This window comes from Artemia franciscana, chromosome 20 (genome assembly GCF_032884065.1).
Source record: "Artemia franciscana chromosome 20, ASM3288406v1, whole genome shotgun sequence".
Taxonomy (NCBI): domain Eukaryota; kingdom Metazoa; phylum Arthropoda; class Branchiopoda; order Anostraca; family Artemiidae; genus Artemia; species Artemia franciscana.
In genome coordinates this window covers 26879399-26893167 of record NC_088882.1, presented here as the reverse complement: position 1 = coordinate 26893167, position 13769 = coordinate 26879399, and the positions used below count along the sequence as shown (strand labels likewise).

At 35.5% G+C, this 13769-nt stretch overlaps 1 long non-coding RNA gene across 1 annotated transcript in view; it reads left to right on the top strand.

The window, feature by feature from the left end:
• The first annotated feature begins 1678 nt into the window (after positions 1 to 1678).
• Positions 1679 to 13769, top strand: part of LOC136039775 (uncharacterized) — a 35996-nt gene continuing 23905 nt past the window's right edge. The window contains exon 1 of the long non-coding RNA XR_010620555.1: positions 1679 to 1873. This is a non-coding gene — a long non-coding RNA (uncharacterized LOC136039775). The remainder of the gene's footprint in view (positions 1874 to 13769) is intronic.

Sequence of the window (13769 nt, the reverse complement as noted above, 5' to 3'; positions counted from 1 at the left end):
ATTGAAGTAGGTGCTGCTCAAATGGTAGTGAAGAAAAGTAACTATTTAACAAATACACTACTTGGTGAATTTAAAAACATTACACAATACATTAATGCACAACAAAAACACATTAAATCATAAATTATAAATATTAAATCATTAAACATAAATATCAGGGCTGGTGCCTGACTTTTACTAAAATTGTCAGCAATGAGCTGCTGCAGACCACAGTAGCATAGCGCAAACAAACTTTCGGGTGGGTGAAGGTGAATGTCGTATACACTCGGCTTTTTTCAAACAGATTCACTACTAATGCTGCAATATATATCCCTCCTACACTTCCCCCGACCCCCACGCCCAGCGCAGGATTTTCAATCTCATAATTGAACCAAGCTCTATTAAGTAAAAAAGTAAGTAAATAAGACGGCAAGTCCAAACCGGCGGTGCTGATCTCCGTTTCATGGCCCTTGAGACAGGAAGTGCAATGGAGGACTGGGGGCCAACCATCTTGTACTTTCACACACCCTTCCTGCTTAGCTTCCCCAGTTGTCTCCAGGTACCCATTTAGAGCTGGGTCCACTCTGGCTGAGCTTACAGAGTCACGCCACTGACCCCCGTCCCAAACTAAATAACTGGTCACAACTGGGATTGAACCCGTGCCCCTTGGACAAAGAATTCCCACACCAGGTCGCCAACCACTTAGCCAGGACGGCTCTATTCTAATTTCCCCGCGTACCGCGCTGTTCATTTGCTTGTAATTTGGAAGGGATTTTGACTCTGCAAAATTTAACTTGTCGTACTAAACTTCTAATATATGTGATTTATTGAAATGTGATTTATGATTTTTTATTGAATTGATTTTTTGGGGGGCTTGCAGATTTATATTAATACAATTGCATTGATATCAGCGGGCCACATAAAGTCGAAAAGAAAATCATAGACAGCGTAAAAGCGCTGATCTAAGCAAAGATACAGATTCAGGATAAGTCAAAGTATTTCCACGGATTGATTAACATTATATTGTGACATATTCCCTACAATTAAAGAGCGTCCATATTTCAAATTTGAAATTACTCGAAGAATCAAGTTAGAATTATTAACTTATTTGTTGTTTGTTGTTTCACAAAGAATATCCAGAAAATCCGAACAATTCTTGCCATGATTGCGGCAGAAATCTTGAATTAATTAAAAATTGCCAGGGATGCCAATTGGAAGGGAAAATTGACTCCCAGAGTGAGAAAATTACCTTTCTCTTTGTATGCTTGTTAAAAAACGAATTCTATAGAAATTACACTAAAAATTTTCTTGTTTAAATCAGGGTATGGGGGTATACACCTCCGGAGGGGGGTTACACTGACTATCGTTTTTATGTCTTTAATTCCCTTTGCAAGCAAATATCAGTATCCTAGTGCTGCAGGATAAAACTGATAACAATAGAAAAAGAGAATTGGTTGGTACCGTTTATACGTGGACACAAAATTTCTAAATTGTGAGGAAAATGTATATATTTGTTTAAATTCACTTTATTTCATTCTCAGCAGACATTTCGCACAGCATGCTGATGCAAAGATAAATTTCTCGCAAATAGCACTGGCGTTTTCTAAAATCTAAAAAAAAAACATTTTTTTTTACTGACAGTAAGGAGCGACATTAAAACTTAAAACAAACAGATATTATTCCGTATATGAAAGGGATTGTCCCCTCTTCAATGCCTCGCTCTTTACGGTTGTGTTCTAACCCCCTTTGTATGGATCATTTTGATGGACTTAGTCTTAAGGAGCACAGGAAAGGCAAAGGGAGACCACAGAATCTAATGAGGAGGAAAAACTCTCCTGGACTTAGATTATGCTGATGATTGAGGCATGATGGGATAATTACGTCTTTGAATTAAGTTCGTGCAGCCGATCATATACCACATATTAACCTTTATTTTGAAACTAATCAAATGTATTTCCTCCCCCCACCCCCTAAAAAACGCACAGATTTTATTGCATATTGGTTCGTAACATATTTGACTTTTCGATAGTCCTTATTGAGACAGTAATTTCAAAATTATGGTTCAATATGTAATGGCGTTTGGAATGTATCAAAAGGACACAGGGAGGCTAGAAAAAAAAATTGGTGTCCCTAATTACTTTTCTCGCTTAAAAAGGGCATATGATATCGGAATGAGCCCTTCCATAGGTTTCCATGATCATATATTCTATATTATAAGGCTGGGGAGAAAAGAAGAACAACTTATTACAGTAACACATTGGAGACGAGTTGTTAAAAGCATAGTTATGGAATGTTTAAGGGACGAAATCATTAATTTTTTGTGCTGATTAAAGTATAGGTGATAGTAACGTAGTTCACTACTAAAAGGTATCTAATTTGAAAACTTTTCTCATGTTGTCTGTCTTTAATTTTTGTATATAGGAGTCGAATAATTACAACTGAATTATTTACCAAAGAACTCCCAGAGATGACCTTAAGACTAAAGGTGGCTCGTATTTAACTTTTTATTTTTCTCTTTGATGGTTTAGTTTTATTGTTAATTTTAATTTTTTCTTGTTACTTATTTTGTTTGGTTTCCTTTTAAATGTATTTTTATATTTATTTGACATCAAAGGTTTATTTATATTCTGCGCTATGAAGGGGTCTTCACAAGTGTCTTTTCTCAGTTTTAAAAGATTTCTTACATCTTGCCCTGGTTTATCACCCGTGTCAAATATGATTTCTTTCTCCTAGTCTTGGATTTACGGCGTTCTTAAAGAGATCAGATCTTTTTTTTCTCTCTCTCTCTCTCCTTTTTTTTAATAGCAGTCAAAGATTTTGAAAGTCTTACCTAGAGATTATTCAGTCTTAAGGTGTAATTTCGCTTCCTCACTTATTGCTAACAATGTTGATACCGAATTTCGATTTGAAATGTCACAAACCCGGATGTTGAATTGCTAAACTTTGTTTGCCGGAATTAGTGAAACCACACGATTTGGCCTAAAGTTTAAAAAGTTGCTTCTTTCTAGCTTAGATATCTGTTCAAGTTTCAGTTTATGGAAATGTTTCTTCTTGTTACTGCAAATTTTTAACCTGCTATTCAGATGGGATAAGTTAATTTCTTACGGTACAATTTTACTCGGAAAATTGGTTCAGTGTATTTCAAAATATTGGAAAAAATTACCCAGAGTTCTTTAATCACAATACTTTTTGCAATTAAAATTTCTGTATTTCTGTGCATTCACACTGTGTAGGGAGCAAGGTCTACAAAAAAAAAACAAAAAACTGTTAATCCTAGGAAATATTAGCTATTTTTCAAGTGTCATGCCGCAAATGATTACATTGAAATCCATTCGTGACTTGAACTTTAAAAAGTTCTGTTCCTTGCTAGTAAAATTTATTATGGGCCTTTCTAAGACCTATATAAAAGTAAATCATGCGACATGTCTAGATACTTGACTAAATTCCCCAGGAGACTTACAGGAAAGCAGTAAAAGGGGAAAATAGAGGAGGGGGTAATATGACTATATAAAAAATAATTGAGCCGACTCTGTTTACTCCATTTTCTTCCATCCATCTGACGATCCTAGTCTGCTTCTAGTAGATAGCAGGTTATGAAAACTGAGTGATCATTATATTTACTATCTATTTTCTTTCGGTTTGTTTTATCACTAATAATATTACACATTGCACTAGAGCTTTAGAAAAGAGCTAGGTAGCACACATGTTTCACCACTGGTGAAAAGGATGGTTGATCGTAGATAGGATGATCACGGTAAAAAAAAAAACCTTAATTACAAGGACTCGTAGTCAAGAGTATGGTGATACGAATACCTGATGAAGCCACCAAGCATCTGCTAAACAACAACATAAAAAACTTACTTACCTCCTTCATAGAAAAAACTCGTTAATTTATGTAATCACAACACCCTGAGCTACAAACTTATTTCTTCGTGGAAAAAAAATATAACGAGTTATACCCTTTCGGCCAACATTACAAAGGCAAAATTGACAAGATAGGAGGTTGTGGAGCTTTCATCCAAGGCCGTATCCAGGATTTTTTCGGGAGGGATCTTTTTTTTTGGGGGGGGGGGAGAGGACACAAAAAAACCTAAAACGCATAAAAAATGTGTTTATGTTCGGTTTTGTTACATTTGTACGGGTTGGAAACAAATTTTGGGGGGGAGGGGTTCAAACGCACTAACGCCCCTGAATACGGCCATGGCTGTAGCACAACAAAGCTGTTATATGCATTTGAAATAGATATCATATGTAAATGGTTTTGAAAAGAGGCAATAGTGGTAAAATTAGAGGGATAATTTTTTCACACAAGTGACTTATTTAACAAGTTGATTTTAGAAGCGTCTGTAACTTGCAATCCGTAAGAACATTTAAAAACAGAAAATTTATTAGCTGTTTGTTTCTTTTTATTGTATGAAATTTTTTCTTTTTTTTCAGAGATAGGAGAGTAGTATCCCATCAACAATTTTAAGTGGACTTCCAATTTTTAACCAAATGAGCCTCTACTAAAGTTAAACAACCATTCCTTCCATAAAAACCTTATATGCCCCCGCGGCATAGCTTAAAGCTTGCCCCAGGCTCTGGTGGTTTGTATCAACCCCGAAAGCCTTGTTATATGGTCTTCGGACTATTTTAAACAAAAAGACTGTCGAAAAATTTCTGTTGGATGTATTTCGGGAAAACATGACGTGGGGGCTAGCTGCCTTCTGATTACTTTGACTCTTAAAGAAGACGCTAGAAATTCTGATTCACAGTTCAGTGAGTGCCCTCTGATGTATATATGGCCACACTTTCTATAAAAAATCTTATATGCCCCCAGGGCATAACTAACAGCCATTGCGCTGGGAACTTTGGGGCGAGGTTGTCTTCCTCAAAGAAATGATTTCCGGACCCTTCAACTACATTGAACAAATTACTATCTTCAGTTTTTGATTGGATGTCTTTGACGAAGAGCGTGGGGAGGGGGCGTGGTCGCTCTTAAAATTATTTTGAGTCTTAGAAAGGGCACTATAACTTACGATTTCAAATCAAATGAGCTACATCTGAAGTTTACACGACCCCTCATCCCAAAAACACCTTATTTGCCGCCAGGGCATAGCTTAAGACCCTATCCCCATGGCACTAGACTACTTGTGTCAACCCTAGAGGCATTGTTTTGTGTTCTTTTTACTATTTTAAGCAAAATGATCTCACAATTTCAATCAGATTTGTTTGGCGAAAGGAAAAGTAGCTGGAGGTGAAGGGCTAGCTGCCTTCCATCACTTCTGATTCTGAAGAGAGAGCTAGAACTTCTTGTTTTCAACCAAATGAGCCTCCTCTAAAGCTTATGCAGCTATCCCTTTCATAAAAACCTTAAATACCCTTGGGGACATACCTTACAACGCCCAGGCTCTGGGGGTTTGTTTGGTCCCCAAAATCCTTGTTTTGTGATATTTGAACTATTTTAAATAAAATAGCTATCTCAAATTTCTATTAGATGCATTTTGGGACGATACGACATGTGTGTGTTTGTGGGAGGGGATAGCTGAATTCCGATCACTTTGACTCTTAAACAGGGCACTAGAGCTTCTGATTACCAATCCAGTGAGCTCCCTCCGAAGTTTATACGACCATAATTTCTCTAACAGCGTTCTATGTTCCCAGGGCATAACTTACAAGCCTTGTCCTGGGGGCTGCGGTGAGATTGTCATCCTCAAAGACAGAATTTCCAAACCTTACAACTACGTTGAACAAAATGGGCTTGTAAAAATTTCGATCCGGAGATTTTGGCGAAATGATGGGTGGGGGGCATTTTCACCCTATCACTTTCGACTATTAAAAAGGCAGTAGTCCTCTCAATTTCCAATCGAATAAGCACCTTTTGAAGTTTTTTACGACAACGCTTTCTGTAAAAGACCTTATATGTCCCCAGGGCATAACTTACAACCCTTGCTCTGAGGGCTTGGGGGTGGTTATCATCCTCAAAGACATAATTTCCAGACCTTTCAACTAAGCTGAAAAGAATGACTATATCAAAGTTTTGATTGGAATTGTTTGGGGAAATGATGGGTGTGTGGGGAGGGGAAGCTATTTACCCTCCATCACTTTTGACTATTAAGCAGGCACTCTCAGTTTCCAATTGATTGAGTCCTTGTTGAAGTTTCTACGACAGCATTCCCCTAGGACATGACTTAACACCCCTGCCCTGAGGGCTGTTGTGGATTGTCATCCTCAAAGACGTAATTGCCTGACCTATTAACTACGCTGAACAGAATGGCTATCTTAAAATTTTGATTGGACGTGTTTGGGAAAATGCTGGGCGTGGAAGGGGCGTCATTTGCCCTCCAATCACTTTTGACTATTACAAAGGACACTATCCCTTTCAATTTTTAATTGAATCAGCCCTTTTTGAAGTTTCTACGACAATTCCATTGAAAGGAACTGCCGAGCTCTAATACAAACCATATATATATATATAAATATATATATATATATATATATATATATATATATATATATATATATATATATATATATATATATATATATATATATATATATATTGTGTCAACACAAACTTCCATTTGTCCCAAAGTTTCACCTCAGTATCCTTAGCCTTTTCTTATTCGCTGGAGTCAAACCAGTAATAAATCCTGCATGCAGAAAATGGACAAATTGCATGATTGCATGAAAATGGACAATAGACAAATGATTTTTTAAAAATTAACTGTCAATTGACGATTTATTAGTGGTAATTTTCATCCTGGACAAAGAAGCTTCCTGTGTGACATCGTCAAAAAACGTCATAATTGAGCTTTTGATATTTTGTCGACAAACCTCAAATGCAGACAGGTCATCCACATATTTCCATCGATCTGTGTGGTCAGTCATGAGGATATTAATAATAATAAGGAATGAAATAGGACCCATCAGGGTTTCCTGGGGAGCCCCACAAAAGATAGGAAGTTGATCGGAATAAGTATTTTATATTTAACCACTTGAGAACAATTTGTGAAAAAAGAGGCAACAATTTTAACTATAAAATGACTCACTTGAAACTCTGTTGGCAGTTTATTTACAAAGATATTGCGGTCAATTAGGTCAAACGCTTTCTGAAGATCAATGACTTAAAGACTTGACCAAGTATCAAGGCATTCAAGCTTTTTAAGAAGAGTATCGAGAAGACTAATAAAGTAGTATTCGTCTGCTACTCGTGTTGCAGACCTCGGAACGTCACTTGTGTCGCACAGTTTCACCACGCGTGATATAGTCCTTGCATCACTTTATATAGTTCCGTTGGAGCTATGTGCAGTTCCACCCTTCTTGATACAATTTGGCCAAGCTTGCCACTCACAATCCGGCAACAACAATTGTTTTTGACTCCGTAATGATCTTTGTCAATGGTTCAATTCATTAAGTCTTCCTTAATTTTTTTTTCAATTGATAAATCATTTATTTAGATAATGTTTGTTAGAGGTTAAAATAAAGTTAGAATACAATAGAATTAAAAAATTTATTCCACAGCATGGTTGCCAAATTCGAATTTCGTCTCACAAAAGCACTAGTACGTAGTGACTAGCTTTCCTGGCTTTTATACAATTCAACAAAACTCAGGAAAAACTATTGCGGCATCTTGTTTAGAAGGGACGGGAGTCAATTTGGGGACTTTTTGGGACTTAAAAAGGGACAGTCTACTGTGGGTGGGAAGGTAGGGTTCGGGAATAATGGAACGTAATCGGGGAACAAATAGGGTCTTGGTACCGAAACACACAAGGCACGGGAGAATCTTCTCGTGGCTAAGCCGGTGAGTTTGAAATTACCTAGTAGATAGTGATATAGTACCTACCCTTCACCATTTATGATTCTAAGTACTCATCTCTTGGGTATTTTCAATCTTATAAATATGCTCTGAAGAAAGACCAAAATGCCAAACTGGACAAGCATACTCCAGTATTGCCCGGATGAAGATCAAGAAAGTTGGAGAAGATCCTTAGGGAAGGCCAGAAAATTTAATATAAATTTGTAGGAGTAACCGAAGGGGTAGCTTGTTTGAGGATATTTTGGACATGGATATTCCATTCAAGTAATCAGTAATTGTCACCCCAAGGAGTCTAATGCATGTCACCGAGATTCCTGTGTGACATTTTGTTAGCGTTAACTTTCATCCTCGACAAAGAAACTTCCTGTGTGACATCATCAAGTAATATCATAATTGAGCTTTTAATATTTCATCGACAAACCTCAAGTGCAGACAAGGTGATCCACATGCATCCATCAATTTATGTGGTCAGTAATGAGGATATTAATAATTACAAGGAATTTAAATGGGGCCCATCAGGGTTCCCTGGAGGACCCCACAAAAGACAGAAAGTGGATCGGAATAAACATTTTATATTTTAGCACTTGAAAACGATCCCCAGAGGTATAGTTACTAAACTTTTTACTTTTTAGAAAAAAACTACATTACTGTTAGGGACTTCACAAAATGATACTACAACTTCCGGTCCCTGTTGAGGGTAGGGGGCATCTAAAAAGGGGAAGGGAGATGGTTGTCAGTATATTCTGATTTTGTTTGGCATCTCTCTCAATATTACCTTAAATTTTCATCTTAGTACCTTAAATATTTATCCAGATACCCAGGATTAAACATCTTGGGTAGATACCCAGAATCAAACATGCTCCTTTTCCCAATAAAAATCTTTATTTGTAAACACGAGGCATTATCTTTGGCGGAATGTCCTTGGGGCATTATCTATATCTTGAATTCATCCAATATCTTTTGGTAAAAATGGGCCTGAGAGGGGGTTGGCCAGCCTCCAGTCACTTTTGACTCTTAAAGGGCACTAGAAAATTTAATGTTCAGTCAGAAAAGCCCCATTTGAAGTTTACTCGACCAACTCTTCCCAAAGAATTGCTTCTAGGGGAAAAAATTAATAATAGGAATACATTGAAAAGTCCTTTGGCTCTTTACTATGAGCAATTCTTAAATAGTGTGTATTTCTGGAACTACTAGCAATATATGATTTATTACCGTTATAAAAGAAAAAATATTTACAATCTGTTTCATTTTCATTAAAGAACAAATAATCGCACTTCAGTGTTTAGAAAGCTTAGGGGACGTTTGTCCTCCTTACTCTTATTGGAGGTAATTTCTACTGTTCTTATTGATTTTTTGTTGTAACTTCTTTTTGTTGGAAGTTTCATTCATTTATTGACTGTAATTTTTTTTTTCAGTTTGAAACATTTCTAAAGTAGACATCTGCTCGTCTTTTGCTTAATATAGATCTTTATTTTTCTTAGAAAAAAAAATTCAGGAGGAATTTCGTTTTTAGTTGATATTCTGTGAGGAAAAATTTAAATTGCTATTTTTAGCCATCAGTAAGCTCCCCAAGCTTTTTATTACCTAGTTTCTAATGAAACAGAGAGGGGCCCCTAGTTTCCGACTATTGGTACACCCGCGTCTTAGAGCGTCACTTGTGTCGTAGAATTTCACCAAGTTTGGTATAGTCATTGCATGGCTGCGCACAGTTCCGTTGAAGCTTGACACAGTTTAGCCATTTATTTGTACTCTTTAGCCAAGCTTGCCACTCACCTTATGATGTATGTGACCCCTGAAAGTTGACACCACCTTGAAAAACTCTTACCTTGATGAATTAGATCTAATAGGCATCATAAAAGACAATTTAGATAGCATGGGAAAGCATTGAATTTATATTCTACAACAGACCCACGACATTTGTTATTGACTCCGTAATGAGCTGTTGGGAACAGTTCAATTCATTAAGTCTACGTTAATTTTTTTTCCAATCGATATATCATTTATGTAGATAGTCTTCGTTAGGGGGTAATCTAAGGGGGAAATTTATGAAGACACTGCAAATTTTTGAAATAGGTCTGTGTGTCTTAGGGAGAAACTACATACATTTTGATGCTTTCCCTGTTATTTATTTTATTGAAAGTATTAAGACGTCAGCAGCATCTATTTTTGAAGCGCATCAGTAATTTTTTTTCTCCAAAAGGGATGTATATGCTATCTCTTTGTCTTTTGATTTTCCTTCAGAGATTAGATAAAGGGGACATGTAAGGACGGTTGAAAAGTTTTGACTTTGATTGATATCCAGTACTGGAAGATGCATCAGCGTTAATGTTTTCTTTTTTAAAACGATTAAATAGATAAAGTCAACTGAATAACAACAACTTAATTCTGCAACAGTATGCAAAGCTGATTTTGTGTGCTGTATATTAGGAAACAATTTATAATTTTTAACTTTTCTATCCTTCCTGTTTCAAGGTGGTTACTTTTTTAAGAAGTTTCACAAACTTCCAAAGAAAATAAATTTTCAAAGGAATTTTTGAAACATTTTCGAAGAAAATGAAAGAGCTGCACTTAACCAAAGAAAAGCAGAAATACAGTCAAATAATTTTTCAAGCGTAAAGCTACCAAAAATTACCAACAATAAATCCCAGAAACAAGGGATCAGTGGACCAATATAAGGATCAAACCCAGAAACAACTCCTGCGTGTACAAAATTTACAAATTGCAAATTTTACGGTTTTTGTCCTAGGGACCGAGAAGACATGGTACCCCTGGTGTTATAATTGCTTATCCTTTTGACTATTTTGAAGAAATTGGCTTTTAAAATTTTTTGTCAGTGCTAAGGGGGAGGCATCTAAGAAAGGTAACTGGAGAGATGGTTGCTCTTTGATCACTTTTCAACTTTCCCTTAAAATATCCAGAAGGTTTTAATTTAATATCCTCAGTCGATCCTTAGCTATTACCAGTCCGCCTTTTTTAAAACCTTCATGTATATAGTAAGTTTTGATTTTGTTTGACAACCCTTTCAATATTTCTTGAAAGTTTCACCTGAAGCTTAAGCCTTAATTTTTTAGCCTATTAAGCCTTAATAGCTTTGAGCTTTTAATTTGTGAGCTATTAAGCCATAATAGCTTAAGCCTTTTTTTGTGATCCAGGATTAGATATGTCATGTTTTCTCAATAACTAATCTTATCTTTAGACAATGGACAACCTTTAAAATTTACAGCCCTTGCTCCTGGAGTTATGGGGGCTATATTGCCCCAAAAGGCATGGTTGTTTGATATTTAGACTATTTTGAGTGGGATGGCTATTTCGTAAATTGATCGGATGTCTTTGGGGAGAGAGCAGCTAAAATTGGCATGGGAAGGGGAATGTTTACTCTATACGACTCTTCAGCATTCCTTCTCAGTATGCCCTAAAACTTAGAACTCAATACCCTCAACCGTTCATAAGATGTTGCAGATACACCTTTTAGATAAACTGGATGTACTTAATGTATTTTGATTTTGTTCAACGTACCCTTCTGAGGCTTTCAAATTTCAATCTTGTGGAGGGGAGTAGGCATCTAAAAAGGCCAAGGGGGATGGCTGCCATCCGATAAGCTTCAACATACCTCTCAACATAAAGTTCCTCATATATTGCTAATACGTCTTTAGACAATCAGCATACACAATGTATGTTTTGGTTTTGTTCGAAATGTCACTCAATATTTTCCGAAAGTTTAATCTTAGTGCCTTAAGTATTTTTAGACAAACAGGATCAAACTTGCCCCTCTTCCTAATAAAAATCTTTATTCGTAGCCAAGGGGCAATATCTTTGGAGGAAAATCTTTGGGGCAATATCTAAATCTTGAATTCATCGAATATCTTTGGGAGAAAATGTGCATGAGAGGGGGCTAGTTGCCCTCTTGTTACTTTTGACTCTTAAAAAGGGCACTAGAACATTTCATATCCAATCAAAAAAAAAACCTTTTGAAGTTTACACGACCAACTCTTCCGCAAGAATTGTCTATAAGGACAACAATTAACAATTAGAATATATGTAAGTTTTGTGGCTCCTTACTATAGGCAATTTGGAACTCATATTCATTTCTGGAATCCTTAGCAATTTTTGATTTATTAACGTTATAAAAGAGTAAATATTTAAGATTTGTTTCGTTTTCAGTAAAGAACAAATGACACTGTGGCGCTAAAAAGCTTAAAGGGAGTTAGCCCTACTCTTGTTTTAAGTAATTTCTATTCGTTCTAATTAATAACGTTTTCTAATTTTTGCTTGTTGGGGGTCTCTTTTATTTATTTATTGTAGTATATTTTTTTTTTAGTTTTGTAACTATAATTCTGCTTGTCTTTGCTTTGATATAACTCTTATCTTTTCTTTGAAAAAAAAATATCATGGGAATCATCGTTTTTAGTTGATATTATGTGAGGACAATTGATTGGAATTGTTTTTTTTTTTGTTTTTTTTGCCATCAGTAAGCTCCATTAGCTTTTCTGTTACTTAATTTCTTATGAAATACAGAGAAACGCCCAATTTTGTCCACTTGGTACACATCCTGATCTGCCACTTTGGAAAATTTGAATATATTTTGATGATTTCCCTGTCATTTATTTTACTGAAGATAGTGGAACATCAACATCATCTATTAGTTTCTAATTTGAAGCAAAATAGTAAAATGTTTCTCTCCTGAAGGACGTGTATGCTATCTCTTTGTCTTTTAGATTTTTCGTTAGAGATTTATATCCCTTGGATAGTGGGGACATGCAAGGATGAACACTTTTGACTTTGATTGATATTCAGCATCGGAAGATGCATCAGCGAGAATGTTGTAGTTTTAACACAATTACAGGGATAAACTCAACTTAATAACAACAACTTAGTTCTTCAACAATACGCAGACTTGATTTAGTGTACAGTATACTGGAAATCCTATTTCTAATTTTACACTTTCCAGTCCTCCCCTCCTCAAGGTGAATTAGTTCAAAAAACCTTTTCAACAAAAAAATTCAAAGAAAAGAAAGTTTTCCAAGGAATTTTCAAAAGTTTTTCAAAGAAAAGCAAAGAGCTAAACTAAACTAAAGATGATTAGAAATAGTCAAATAATGTTTCAAATATAAAACTACCTTAAATCACCGTCAATAAATAAATGAAGCCCGAAACGAAGTAACTATAAGTAACCAAGTCAAGCTCAAGACGACCGAAAACTAAAAGAAGCAAGTTTGACGCCCCCTGTGCATTCTAAAGATCTAAACAGAAATTGTACTTTACTTAAAAGGTTTTTAATTTTAAGGTAAGTGTATTTATTTCTCAGATTATCCAAAAAAATGTTTTCAAGTCTAGTTAGTACATAAAATACTTTTATTGAGTAACAGGCAATATTAATTGCACTCTTGAAACATTTTTAGGAAGCTACAGCTCTCCTCTTATCACACAAATAAAAGATCTATCAACCAAATATTAACTTTCTTTTGGATAGCCTCTTAAAAAAGTGAGCTAATGTTAAAAAAATTAACTTAGTCAAGCTAAATATAATCTAACTAATTTAGATAAAAATTAATTTAATTAAATTTATAATATAAAGAGAAAGCTCTAGCAGATGTTAACAACAGAATTATCCTTCAACAGAAATGACTGCTTAAGGCCTAGCCAAGGTCAAAAAATTTAACTACCTAGTCAATTCTTTTTCTTTGGCGGCAAATCGGTCAAATACAAAGGTATCAGTTTCCTTCGTCGCTTCAAATAAACAAACATGAGAAAGTTGAACTTAGGGGGTTTCTTACTCAAAATTACGATTAAGTGTAGGTTATCCTTAGCAATTCTTTTTGTAATTATTTATACAATATAATTTTTATATGTATTTATTAACAGTTACTTTTATGTCTGCACGCTACTTACTCTCTAGACTCTGTTTAAACAGCTTACAACTAACTAATACTTGACTGAATCGCTCATGAACAATCCGAGTGGTTAGTCCCTTGGTAAAATTTATGCATTCTCA